Genomic DNA, 14,160 nt, shown 5'->3' with positions numbered 1-14,160 from the left:
TCTATCACTCGCTTCCTCCGTCTGAGTCGGCAGTGTTTTAAACTTTTTCTTCACCGAGTGAGAATCGCTCAGCTTAATTGGACGTAGCAGACATGTGCAAGGCTTCTCACGTGTAGAAAGAAAGATCCACAGAGCAACCGAGTCCAGATGAATACTGAAATACTCATTAAAGGAATTGAGAGGATTTGAGAATTGTGGTCGAGGATGGCGCAAATATGTTGCTTGTGATGGGGGATATGCTAAATAGTACCTGTGTATAAAGGAAGAGTTACTTTGTGCAATGTGTATGACCCATGTCAGTTAGTTATAATAATAATAATAATAATAATAATAATAATAATAATAATGTTATGCCCCTTTTCGCATTTTTTTTACTACAGCACTCATATATAATTTCCCCTAGTCGTGTCTATAATAAGCACTGTCGCCTTGTACCTCCAGGGTCTGGGTTCGTTTCCCGATATGCAGATTAGGTTAATTGGCGTTCCCAAATTGCTGTAGTGTGTGAATGGTTGTGTGTGTGTGTGTGTGTGCCCTGTGATGGATTGGCACCCTGTCCAGGGTGTACAGTACATCACCCCATGCCCTAAGTTTCCTGGGATAGCAGCCCTGAATACAGGATAAAGCGGTGTAGATGATGAGTGATTGAGTGATTGATGTATATAATATTTACCCTAAAGTATTTTTGTGCTATTTTAGTAAGCAGATTACAGTCTACAGTTCTTTATGTAATTGTATATTATTATTATTTTTTATTATTATTAATTCTATTCATTTGGAGTGGGCATTCCTCTAATAAGTTGCCCTTAATTTAGGTAAATTAGTGTAATATATATGTATATATAATAATTTTATTTCACATTATATTATATTATATTATATTATATTATATTATGTTATATTATATTATATTATATTATATTATATTTAAATGTATTGTATTATAATATATAACAGTATATGTAGATATTTTTATTTTATTAACATTTTTTGGTTTGTCTTAATACAAATTTTTTTGAGCAAAAAGATGACTTGTTTTTCTATTTTCCTGTCTGGATTTTGAAACAATAATCAAACCCTCCCCCTTTTTTAGAGGTAACCAATGACAAATTCCTGCCATCCAGGTTTCCAAAACTGGATTACTGGATAACTGAAGTTATAATGACTTATCAAGCGTTTTCGACGCCCCCCCCCCCCCCCCCCCCCTACAGGAGACCTGCATCTCATTATGATCAAATTGGTCCCTGCTATTTACTGCACTTAACCTAGCTTCTCCTCCTTCCTAAAGCCAACTCATGCCATGTGCCATGACCTCACCAGGTTTCATGTTGATCTTAAATTCAAGCCGCTTGTGCTACCATAACAAAAAAAGGAATGAAAATGGACGGCAAGTCTCAATTCACAGTAAAAACATTTTTTCTTTTTTTTCGGTTATTAAATTTGATGGTGGGTGTTTTGTTTGTGCAGGAATGAAAGGAGAAGCAGAAACACAGTGTAGCTGTTGATCTTCTAGTTTAAAATTTAAGCACTTGTCAAACATGGTTGTTCATAAATATTTCTGATTGGATTCATCTGGCTGCGTGACTACTTGAATGGCATTTAAATTCTTGTGCAAGCAAACATTTCTCTCTCGTTCTCTCTTTCTCTCTCTCCTACACACAGATACAAATATTAAAAAATACTGTTACTTTTTCCCCATTCCTTTTATATACCATTTAAATCTTACTTTTTTTTCCCACACTCCACCACAAAATACTCTTCTGAATTATACATAAAAGTGTGTATATGTGCATATAGTGTGTGTGTGTGTGAGAGAGAGAGATACACACACACGCACAGTGAGAGAACATAGATCAGCAGTTCACTGGGTCTCTCTAGGTAGCGCTGCTTTAGAGCAGACAATGCAGTATTCGTACCTCTGCCTCCGCATTACTGCAGCACGGACTTTAAGCACTGCATTCAATGTGCTCACGTGCAACAAAAGACGTTTCCACAACAATGACTATACTGTACCTTTGTACAAAAGACCTCCGCGTCACCAAATGGTACGTTAATAGGCACAGCCATAGCCATACAGAATGATTAAGTGCATATGCATGAATTAGATCTCCCCCTTCCTAATTAAGATCATACATGATACATGGGCTCTACATTTTTAGATTCAGTGTCCTACAGATTTATTTGCATTATAAGCCTGAGATCCGATCCGTACAAATACTCATCTTGTTGTGAGGCTTTTAAACTCATTCACAGCTCTTAACAATTACAGACTGGTGCTGTTTTACAGCCACACATCTGAACGGATTAGCAAAGCTGTTACATGGAACATTAGGCGACTGAATTCAAAACTCAAGATCCATTTCCAAAGTCATAAAACTGCTGCAGAATTTGAAGTTCATGCTCACTGTTTGCCGAGATAGAGAACAGTGAGAGATTGTAATGTAGTGCTGCAGCAGTAACCACAGTCTAGCCTTCCAAAATGGCAGGCATAAAACTTTGGTTGCCTAAATAGGATATGTGGTGTGCCGCTAGAGCACAGCAGTTAAATCTGAGACAGAGGTGTGTTTCCTTATAGCCTGAAAAATGCAAAACTCGAGTGATGCAGAAACAGGCGAAAGCGGTCCCAAATTTGACTGTAATCACTTGAGCTGGAAAAAAAAAATCAACACGTCACATAATTAAAAGTTTATAAGGATTTGCTTGTGATGATGCAAAAAGGTTAAAAATAAATCGAGTAAAGGTTAAGGTATTAGGTAAAGGTTGAAAGTAACTGTCATAACTTTTATGTTCATGTTCTTTTTTAATTCCTCTCACTACAGTATATTTAATACATTTAATTAATCAAATACACTAAATGTGTTATTAAAATTCATTCATCTATTTAATTGCATAATCAAATCCAGACCGAATGACATTTCTATTCAAACCCTGATGCTTTTCTGATATTTGAGAATAATTCATCTACCAGTAATCTGGTGCATATATATATATATATATTTTTTTATCAAGGTGGGCCTGGCTAAACTTGACACTCAACAGAGCAAATCAACACGATTTTTTACTGTGTATAGACAGAATGTATGAAAGAAACAGAAACAAAAGTTCAACACAGCATGGCTTACTCCAAGGAAAGAAAAGGAAAGGAAACTATGAAAACCAAACCTTTAAACGTTCATTTATTCTGTTTGAAAGGACAGATCAATATATGTTCATTATTTCTATGAATAGACAACAGTTTTTGTCATGTTCTGAAACTGTGGTGCCACCATGAGATAAAACACAAGTTGTAAAAGCAAAACATATCCGCAGCAGTCCGAGGTCAGGGCATGAAAAAATACCAGAACTGAGAGCCCGGTATGATAGAGCAACCAGAGTCCATTCACATTAATTTACAGCTCAACATTGAGCAAATGAAGATTTTGTCCAGATGTTTAATGTAGTTCTGTTCCTGAAAAATGACAATAAATATTATTCAAATGGTATGGAAATTGATGACTTACAATCACTGCATATATAAAGATCTGATTACTAACACACACATAAAAGTCGGACCAAGGCTCGATTTCAGTACCCCTGTGCTAGGTGATCCCCAGATGTTTTACTCTGGCTAGGAGAAATAATCTTTCCAGTGGAAACTGGAACTGCTTCAGGGTCTCTGTCCGGTCAGACATATCTCACATATGCTCTACTGTGAGTTGACCAAAGAGCAGCCTTGTAAAGTGCCCTAGCCACCAAAACTGGCTCAGTTGGGAGGATTGTCCAACCCTATTATATAGAGTAAACCCATCAACCTTGTGTAATAACATTATTTTTTCTTCCTGTGCTTACAAACTAATTATTTCACTGCCGATAGATCATGATCATAGGTTAGGAACATAGATAGATGGGTAAACAAAGAGCTTCAGTCGCAAACTGAATTCTTGCTTTAACACAAACAGGTACAGCAACTATAACCTCTACTACTGGATTCATATTAATCATCTCATGCTCTTATTAATCTTTAATAAGTTAACAAGATACATTAACTCCTATGCTAGGGGCAAAGGCCACCCAATTTTTCTCTTAATTTGCTCATGTGTGCATTCCCACCCACCAGTCATCTGTACAATAGTCGAATGATTTCTAGGCAGGGTGACATTTAAAATACATTTAATCTAAAATTTTGCTGGCAGGTTTGGATGAAATGAAAGGAAGAGACAAGAGGATTGTTGTAAGTCAACATATGCTTCATTTTCTTTTTAGGTTTTCTTTGTGAACTACTTTTCTTTTTTTTTTACCCATAATTCTCATTGTAAAACCGCACTTACAAAGACAGGTCCTTGTTGACAAGCTCTCACTGTGAAGAAGGTGAAAATTATTCACACAGATGCATAATCACCCACTTTTGAGGTTTGATCTCTCTTTTCCTTTTTCTCTCTTGAATCCTGCTCGATTGTTTACTCTTCTCTGGTTCAGTGCAACACACAGACATTAACCACACATATTTTTTGCAGGTATGTATTACCCCCTAATAATCTGACTCTTTTCACAAAGCAGCTCTTGATCATGTCCCTGTTCCATTGCTCTTCACAGTTTGTGGAACTGTTCATCCAGCAGAGATGCAGTATATTTGTTGCCATCGTTCACGTGGTGCACTAAGGCATTGTGTGGTCTGAACAGAGGGTGAACACTCTCCTGAGCAAGCAGTAGAAGAGAATAAGGACCCCCCACTTGTTGGCCAGAAACTCTAGCGTGTATAAGCTGAACAGAGCAAAAAACTTTTTGTCACAGACATGGTAGTCATGGGATTCGGCCAATGTCCCTTCTTAAAATCCTGTCAAGTAAATTGAGCCTCATGTAACTGATTGAGCAGTTTATCAATTTAAGGCATCGGGTACACATAAGATTTTGACAACAGGTTGACCCACACAGAATTGGAATGCTTTGTCTGTTTTGGGGACCCCCCAAGACTACTCCAGTCATTGTGCATCTCGATTATCTGATTTCAAGCATCATAAATCCTTTTTATTTGCATTCTGGTAACCTATAGGAATGAGGGGTGCAGCCACAGGGGACTGGGATGAATTGGTCTGGTTTTGTTGTTCTAGAGCCTGTAGTAACTGATTCCATGTAAATTGTCCTTTAGTGTGGAACTTTGCCTGCAGTTCAAGAATGTATTGAATTTAACTTTAGCATCTCGCCTACCAAATTTTATATATGATTTCTAGGATGACATGAGGCTTTTACTTATATAATAATTTATGCTGCATAGCCACTTCTTCTGTGGGGTTCACTCTACTCATCATTTATCAACTGTACAAATCATGCCCTTTAATGCAGTATTTGAATAAACTGTTTGAACAAACCATGGGTATACAGGTAGTAACTTTTAAAGTTCACACAGTGTTCTTAAAATAAATACTGATAAGGACAACGCTGCATGCTTGAGATGTTGCACAGATGCAGCACTTCCAAGGTATTGTATTACTGTTCATAGTCAACCAGGACAAACATGATGCAATGCCCTTTTGTCTTTAGATCTAACTGACTGATGAGGTCCTTACTAATTTACTCAAAAAGGACATTGATCAAGGCAAGTGGCCACAGTGGTGCTTTTTTGGGTGGCCAGCAGATTAATCAGCAGGCTGACAATCATGGCATGAAGTCCACCAACAAGGTAAATTGCTGTGAATGCCCAAAAAATGGAGACAGGCTACAAGTTGGTTAAGCGTTTTTTCTTCTCCCACATTTCCTGCCATCATGTTCTTGTGATCCAACTGGAAAAGTAGGAATCACATATACATGGATCATTTCTTCACAAATGTCATGTGTACCCTATCATTAATAATTGAAAATCAGCAGTGGGCAATCACCGGGCAAGTGGGCGAGATCATTCTCACTTGGTCCAACCCAAATTAAAAGGTTTCCTTATGTGTCGGCTCTAAGGAAAATCCTCTAAAAGACTCATGAGAATAAGTCTTGCAACAACATGAAAAATTGCGTCCTATCTGTTCACAAAATCAAAGGATGGGTGAACTGGAGAATAACTACCATCTCTACTCTATGGTTTTCTTTCCTGACTTTGGTTATGACAGGCACAAGTGGGTAATTGTAAATATCCTTATGTACTTGTCCACCTTCTCCATTTGTGTTGTGCCCCATTTTTTGCCTTGGAACAGGCTTGGGTGGATCATGGTCTGATTACAGCCCAAGTCCAACAAAAATGTACCCCCTTAACACTTGTCAGAATGTGACCTACAGTAACTTACAGCCCTTAATTGGCTGTGATGCTGTAAAAATAGCTGGGAAACAGAGATAAGGCCACACCTTGTTGGCATCTCCTGGCAATTTGGTAGTGCTGGTGTTTGAACTTGGAGCCTTCCAATCAGTAGACCAACTCTGTATCTATTATACTTCCTGTGCTATATATCACACTAGATAGAGACCCTGGGGCAGACCTAAGACCGACTATTACAGTAGTTTGTGAACATCCTGGGATCCGGCAGGAGAAGCTGTAACCTGTGGATGGGAATACAAAAGTCTGTGCTTGACCTTCTCAGCCTGTTGACGCAATGACCTCACCCAAAAAAGTAAAAGGACACTGAATGAATGTAAATAAGTGGGTCATTATTTCTTTCTTCTTTGACATGTTTTGCTAGGCTTTGTTTAATTATGAAAAACTTGGCAGAGTTTATGATGGAGTTGGGTGATCAGAGCAGCAGATGGCCTAGTGCAATCACAAAACAAATCATTGGCTATTAAATTATTTAAAAAACCTTTATTAATTTGTATAGGACCCTTTTTTATGTACAGTATACAGTATATAAAGTATACTTTATAAACAGGGGCGATGCTAAGGACCATACTGTTACAATACTATCCAGATTATTTCACCAACATTATACTCGAGCTATAACCTAATTGTTCAGGTGCTAAACATTTGCTTGACCTCACCAAGCACGTATCTACATCGTTTAACTTTTCGCAAAAATTTTTCCACTTTTCAAAGCTTTTAACTCTGATTAAAAAAAATAAAAAAATCGCTGGATGTGCTTTTTAAAAACATGCGGCCACCTCTTATATCGTTGGGTGTTAAACGAAGGTTGATGAAAAATGAAAATGCCTAATTTGGACCACAGCCTAAAACAGCCGAAAGAATTTCCCATGTAGGCATAGCAACAGCAGTCCAGAAGTCAACAGTATTACTCATGAAAATAGTAAGACAAGATTGTGTGTGGGGGTGAGTGTTATACTTTTGTATGTTTATGCAATTCGTTCATGCATTGCAAATTTGCTAGTCTGGAGCTTCACACCACCTTTAATTTGTTCGCTGCAGTTTGACTTGCACAATATTTAGGAGACAATCATCTGTAGTGCTATCAGCAAGTCTATTATGTTTTTTTCTTGTCTTCGCCATATTAGCATAAAACAATTCATATTCTATTTATAAAAAAAAAAAATTCTGTTCAAGATCAATGTTCATGATGTGGAACCATATAGCATATTCTAATAATTTAGCTTTTTTAAGGTTTACTAAGCAGGTGGTTCTAAGATCTATACACTGCTGGGTTCATCTTAAAATCCATGAGTATAGATTTGAGAAGTGCAATGTCTCCTGAATCACAAATACACAGCAAAATCTGGTATTTTTATCAACCTGCATAATCAGATATAAAAATGCCAACCTGCGTAAGTAGCTTTTCTGCTCACCATGGTTGGAAAGAGTGCTTATTTGATTAAGGCAGTTTTCACCTTCCTGAATCTAAGCAAAAGCCAGTGCAAACTTAAGATCATCGAGTCTTCATCAGGAATTTTGTCGGGGGATGGCGCGTCATGGTGCAGGAAAAATCCTTGGATGTTCATAGACTTGCTATATAGTTAGCTGGGTGAGATATTTGATTTATAAACATTCACATTCCATACAAACTTAAATATTTCTTTAGATTGTGTAAAGCTGCTTTGCAACAATGACAATTGTTAAAAGCCCTATACAAATAAAATTTAATTTAATTGAATAGATATTCTATTATATTCTGAAATATGCATAACTGCATGTTTTTATGCATTGCACTCCTTCCTCATGATTGGCCAATTGCATACCTGTATCTCATGACCATGTGTACAGGTTAAGTCCTACTTTGAAGAACATGTGTACAGGTTCTTTAAAGTAACCACTGACTGTACTGTATATCAACCAATATCAAGTGTACATAAGTACTGTATATAGCAAACATGCGTTATAATACTTATTATACAACAGTTATTCCTGCACAAGCAATCTGACTGGACAAGAGCCATTCGCCTGGTGGTAATAATGGAATGAATAGAACCAGAACTGGGACGTTTACTTATATGTACTGTATCACTCTGTGTCAATTGCACTAAATATCTGCCACAGCATGGGTGAAAGTAGGATGATGCAGTGCGCAGTACTGAGGAGAGAGCAGCTGCCTGCCAAAACCCACATTTAAAACCAGTCACAGAAAACAGGTCTAATAACATTGTCATCTTTTTAAAAAAAATCTCTCCTTAATAATTGCTTCTCAGTTGTTCCAAATTGCCTGTGAACCTTTTTATTCATGACTAGCTACTAACACAAGGCTGAATCCCAAATCGCTCTCCAACCCCCAATCAAGGACATAAATGATTGTACACCATAGTGCACTAGTTTACCATTTAATGCTATTTGGGACTCTATTCTGGGACCTGAAATTTAACTGAGGAATAAGTAGATATATAAAAAAAAGACTTACGAAGACTTCAAGTCCATGGTTTATTCTCCTCACCTTTTGGCTACATATACCGTTAAGAATTTAAAACTACTTTCACCCCTGTTAATTACACCGACTGTTGGTCACCTCTGCCAGGTGTGGTTAATTAGTTCTGCCAATCACAAATGGATATGTGTTGGCGGTGCAAAATAACTGGTTAAATAAAGAAACAAATCAGAACCTGTAAATAATAAGTGGTGTTTGTGGAACTGTTGTATGAAAGCAATTCACAAAGTCATGCCATTGAACCGACTCATGGCTGCGATGCGGTCATATTATTATTATTATTATTATTTTTTTTTTTTATTATTATTTATTTATTTTTTTCTGCTTCAAATATTAATCTAACTATTAAACATCCATTTATAAAGGTTGATGGAGAGTCCTGAATGTCAAATTGGATCTCTTTTCCTAAGAATTTATCTTAGGCACAGGTTTCTGCTCTCTCTCTTTGTTTATTGAATTACCCTGCCTGGTACTCAGAGCAGACACTGTCTGCTGGTGGCCTGGACCATAACGACCTCATTAATATGATAAAGAACCCGTCATCCTGGCTACCTGGTATAAAAACACGCATCACACAGCAGAGACCTCAATATTGGCCACATCTAAACCAAAATGGTCCTTACCAGCATCATAAATCTTAATTCTGCTGCCTCTAGATAAAGTCATGCTCACTCAGGCTGCACAGCAACCCTGGCTGTGCAAGCACACACACACACACACACACACACACACAAACACACCCAACCACAATTGTACATGGTGTCAATCTCACGCAGACATCTTCTCTATCCCTTAAGATGTCGAGGACGATGTGTTATTAAGATCCTATGATGCAAAGTGAATTGCTGCCAAGTGGGTTTTTTTTAACCCAAAACAAAGATGTCAAATCAAATGTCTGTCAAGTCTGAGGGAAAGTGAACAAGGAGCTTTCACTCAGAATTAATTTAATGCAGAGGTGAAAGAAGTTTTAAATTCTTACCGGTACTATGTAGCCAATAGGAGCGGAGAATAAACCATGCAGGTGCTGGTCAGGACAAGTTTCTCCTTCTGGCTCCACATATTCTGCTTAAGAATAGCCTAAGCTAACCAACTGTTTCTGGGTTCAATCCCAAAATGTGTAAAATAGAAAGCCAGTGCATGATGTAAGGTGTACAATCTCTTGTTTTACACACCAAGTAGTGCCATTGATAAGATATTTGGGATTTAACCTTATGTTAGACGCTGGTTAGCTCTGTAGCTCATGTTAAACACGAACAAAGTGTGAGACGAGACATATACCTGTCTGTGCCTTAGCGGAAGCTCACTCTCATGTTAAGTAGCAGTAATGAAAGATCAAAACATAACGTAGACGGTTCAGGAGTAATTCCTAACAACTAGGAAGCAATTGCTAAAGTTGTTTAAGATGACATAACGTTAGATGTGTTTTGTTGCTGAAAGTGACTGGTTCTACATGTGGGTTCTCTCTTTCACCCACGATTTGAGGGAAATCACCGTTAGCGACATCTAAAGTATCATTATTACAGTGCTGTGAAAAAGTATTATTTTGTTTCTTATCTGTTCTTGAATTTCTTGCCTTTTTGCTTCGCTTTGTCAGACATGTTCTGTTTACATATGTATAAATATTGACAAATATTTAAGTGATTTCTTGATTCATTCATTTATATTCAAATTCAAATTTTATTTGTCACATACACAGTCATACACTGTTATTTAAGTGATTTCTTTTTTTTTGTTAAGTCCTGTCCAAATTTTTTTTCCCAGATTTTCTCCCCAATCTAGTCGTGGCCAATTCCTCCCCGTCACTAGGAGGCTCCCACATTAAGGCTACTACAACCACTCAGTCGGAAAGGCGAAAGCTATCCCGTGTTTCCTCCGAACCATGTGACGCGAGCCAACCGCATCTTTTCTAACTGCTCGCTCACGCACCGTTAGGGGCGGAGTAACACACTCGGAGGAAAGCGCTAGCCGCCCCTGCCGCGTGCGCGAGCTCACAGACGCCCCTGATTGGTCGTAGAGCCATGATTAATGTGGGAGCACAAGTACCTCTCATCCCGCCCCCCTGAGAGAGCTCAGCCAATCAGCTCTCTCTGTGCCTCCGGCTGTGAGAGGAAAACAGCATCACCCGGGGTTCGAACCAGCGATCTCCGGATGATAGGGCGAGCACTTTACACAATTTTACACAAAATTTTTCACAATTCGTTCTTGATATAAAGGGCCCGAGTAACTTCTTCCAATAGTTTCAAACTTGCTTTTTTCCGATTTAAAGGACAATGTTTCTCCCAAAAACTAGTTAAGAAAATTATGAGTTCACTTTGTAACCCCCCAAAAAATATATATTGACTATAAATAACAGCAAGATAAGCCACCTTTTGCTAACATGCCCATTTTTTGAGTAAAGTTTAGAAATCCTTTCATCCCATTAGTAAACCTAACTTCCTACATCTAATTGAACTAATTGGCAAACTCGCCACTGCAAGTTACAACTACCTTGAGTCCTGGGAAGAATCCCAAGCAGATGGAGAACAAACCCAGCACGGCTCCCAGTACACAAGCATTTTGACAACAGTCGAAGCAATTTCCTTTATAGTTTCCACGGTGAGGTCTGGATTAGTTGTAGTGTCACTATGGAATTAAGCACCGTTCACACCATCTGCAACAAATTAAGAAGATGTGGTACACAGCAGTAAATTCAGCCTTGTCAAGTCTCCGTGGATATCTGACTAGCTAGCTTTCACAGAGGCAGCATTGCTGGTTCAGGCAATACTGTCAATTAGGACAAAGAATCAGGTTCATTCTTCAGTTTGAATTAAATCTGAATTTATTTAATTGCTCTCAATGACTGTGTTGCATCAAGGTTAGCTAGAGGCTAGTATGTGTGATTCCCTGATTGAGATGGGCTATCATTTTTAAAATATCCATGTTTTTTCATCAAACAAATCCTAATTTCCAGAAATGTGTTAACACTTGACTTGTTAACAGGGTTGAGATGTTTTTGAAACACAGAATTTTTTTTCTTTTTCATGATCTTTAGAAAAAATTATCCAAAAATCACTGTGCATGATTTTTTTTTTTTCAGTTTTGTTAAACACAGAGCTAAAATTGATAAATGAGTACTATGACAGAGGTTTTGCAATAAATTAAGCATATCTTCAGCCTGTCTGAGCAATGAAAGTTTGGCATAGATTTATAAACATACAGTTATAAACATACAGAAACATACGTGGTTATCCTCAGATCTACCTAGCTCTTCAACCTCCTGATGTTCTCTTTTGGCTCTCCTTGGAGCAAGAAGTCTAATCATTATCTGTCAACAGGAATTCCTTCAATCAATCTTATTTTCATCGCCTGTTCCCATGGATACACATGGCTCCAGAGCTTGGTTTGATGGTGGGAGGAACATTTTATTTGGCTTCCACATTAAATTTTGTTACTCTTTGTTGCATTGAATGCCCTTAAGTGTGATAGCAAGTCTCAATATGTTTAATGGAATGTGGGCAAAAGAAGAACAGGAACTCTCCTGTAATTTGGGTTGGTCTTTAAATGTCAAACAGAAGAAATATACTGTATATAATACTAAGTATACAATGTATTGTGTTGTTGTTGTCATTTTTTAACCCTCAAGATGTTTCAAAAAGGTAATTGCAAAAGCAGCCAAAGACAAATATAACAATGGCTTTCATGTTAGTTGATTAGTTCACTACTTTTGTAAACCTCCTGGAGACCTACTGTATTGGGAAATCTTCAAGACCCTTTAAATCCCTAAAAACTATTAAAACCCCAGACATCTTAAAGATAACCTAACGATCTCCTACAAAAGATCTGAAGGCTAGATGTTAGGAATAAAAATTGAGACTCATCATTTCAAGTTAGATATTAAGTCACATAGGATAGTTTTGCACTATGGTCAATAGCATGCACTAGATAAAATATGGCGGCCTGATGGCCTAGTGGGTAGCACTGTTGCCTTGCACCTCCAGGGTATGGGTTTAATTCCTGCCTTGGGGTGTGTGTGCATGAGGTTTGCATGTTTTCCCTGTGCTTAGTGGATTTACTCTCGGTACTCAGGCTTCCAGGCAACAGTTTGAAAACATGCAGATTAGACTAACTGCTGCTCCCAAATTGCCTGTGATGTGTGAATCCGCATGTGAATTTTGACACGAGGTCCTACTATGATAAAAAAATGGGAATCATTTAATAGTAATCACCACTGGCTACCACGATCCATAGTTGGACTACAGAGGTTTCTAGATGGATGGATGGATAAAATATACAGTATTAAGACTAATATTCCAAATTTTCAATTTTGGCAAAAATCTTACGATAAATCTGCTATCTTTTGGACGCTCCAACTAAATCCAGGAAGTTTTAATCTAAACATTGCTTTAAATCATTTAAAAAAAAAATATTTAAGCTGGTTACATGTTATCTTGCTATAAAAATACATACGTTCTTCCACAAAGATTTTTGGTTGTGACCCTTGGGATGGTGTGAAAAAGAGGTTGAGAGTTCGTTCTTTCTTACTATGTCAAGGAATCCTCATTTAAATATTCTGAGAATAGGATTTCAACAGAATGTTTTTTTTTTTTTTTGGTGTTTCTCATAAACAAACTTGTACTGGCCATAATTTAGCAACCAGACATAATACAGTAACAAGCATAGGAGCTTATTGAACAAGGAATCTGGAAATATGCATAACTTAAATCAGCCAAAATGCGACTAAATGCCTGATTTAATGTAAAAGGTCACAATTATTGCAATTAATAGAGAATAATGCTAATACATGTCATTGGAAAAAAAATCAAAACGCAAGCATGAAAATTTTTTGGTTTTATTTGAAAATAGCAACTAAGTCACTGTAGGGACGCATAAATATAATTTTTTTTTGTCAAAAGCAACGTAGCAATCTCAATGTCTCAGTGCTCAGTGCTCGCTGAGCAGAAGTGCTCTCAGGTCCTTTGAACACTTGCTTTACTGCTCCATGCTCAATAATGCATTAGAATGTCAAACCACGGCATTCAGAAGTCATTGTTTAATATTTATTTTAATAAATAATACTGATTAATTTTGCTTCAATGGAGGAAGTAGGTCATCCTCACAATCAACACACTCAAAAACGGATACTTGTATTGCAGTAGTTCCTGCTGTTGACATTTTCTCAGAACACAGTCTTCAGGGAGCTTTGATTTGCCTTGCTCATTAACAAATATGACCAGATCGCGGTTATGAAATACAAGACACAAAGACACAGCAAAACCATGAACCATGAAACCATGTGATAGAAGTATTTTTTTTGTTTGGAAATTGGAAAAAGAACAAAAAAATATCAGCATCATCAGAATCAGCTTCTAATGATGAATGCATAGTATTATTAGGTTTGTTCCTTCGTAACCCATTGCATGAGGTA

This window comes from Clarias gariepinus, chromosome 25 (genome assembly GCF_024256425.1).
Source record: "Clarias gariepinus isolate MV-2021 ecotype Netherlands chromosome 25, CGAR_prim_01v2, whole genome shotgun sequence".
Classification (NCBI taxonomy): domain Eukaryota; kingdom Metazoa; phylum Chordata; class Actinopteri; order Siluriformes; family Clariidae; genus Clarias; species Clarias gariepinus.
The sequence above is the reverse complement of the archived record's forward strand: the minus strand, read 5'-3'. Positions refer to the sequence as shown.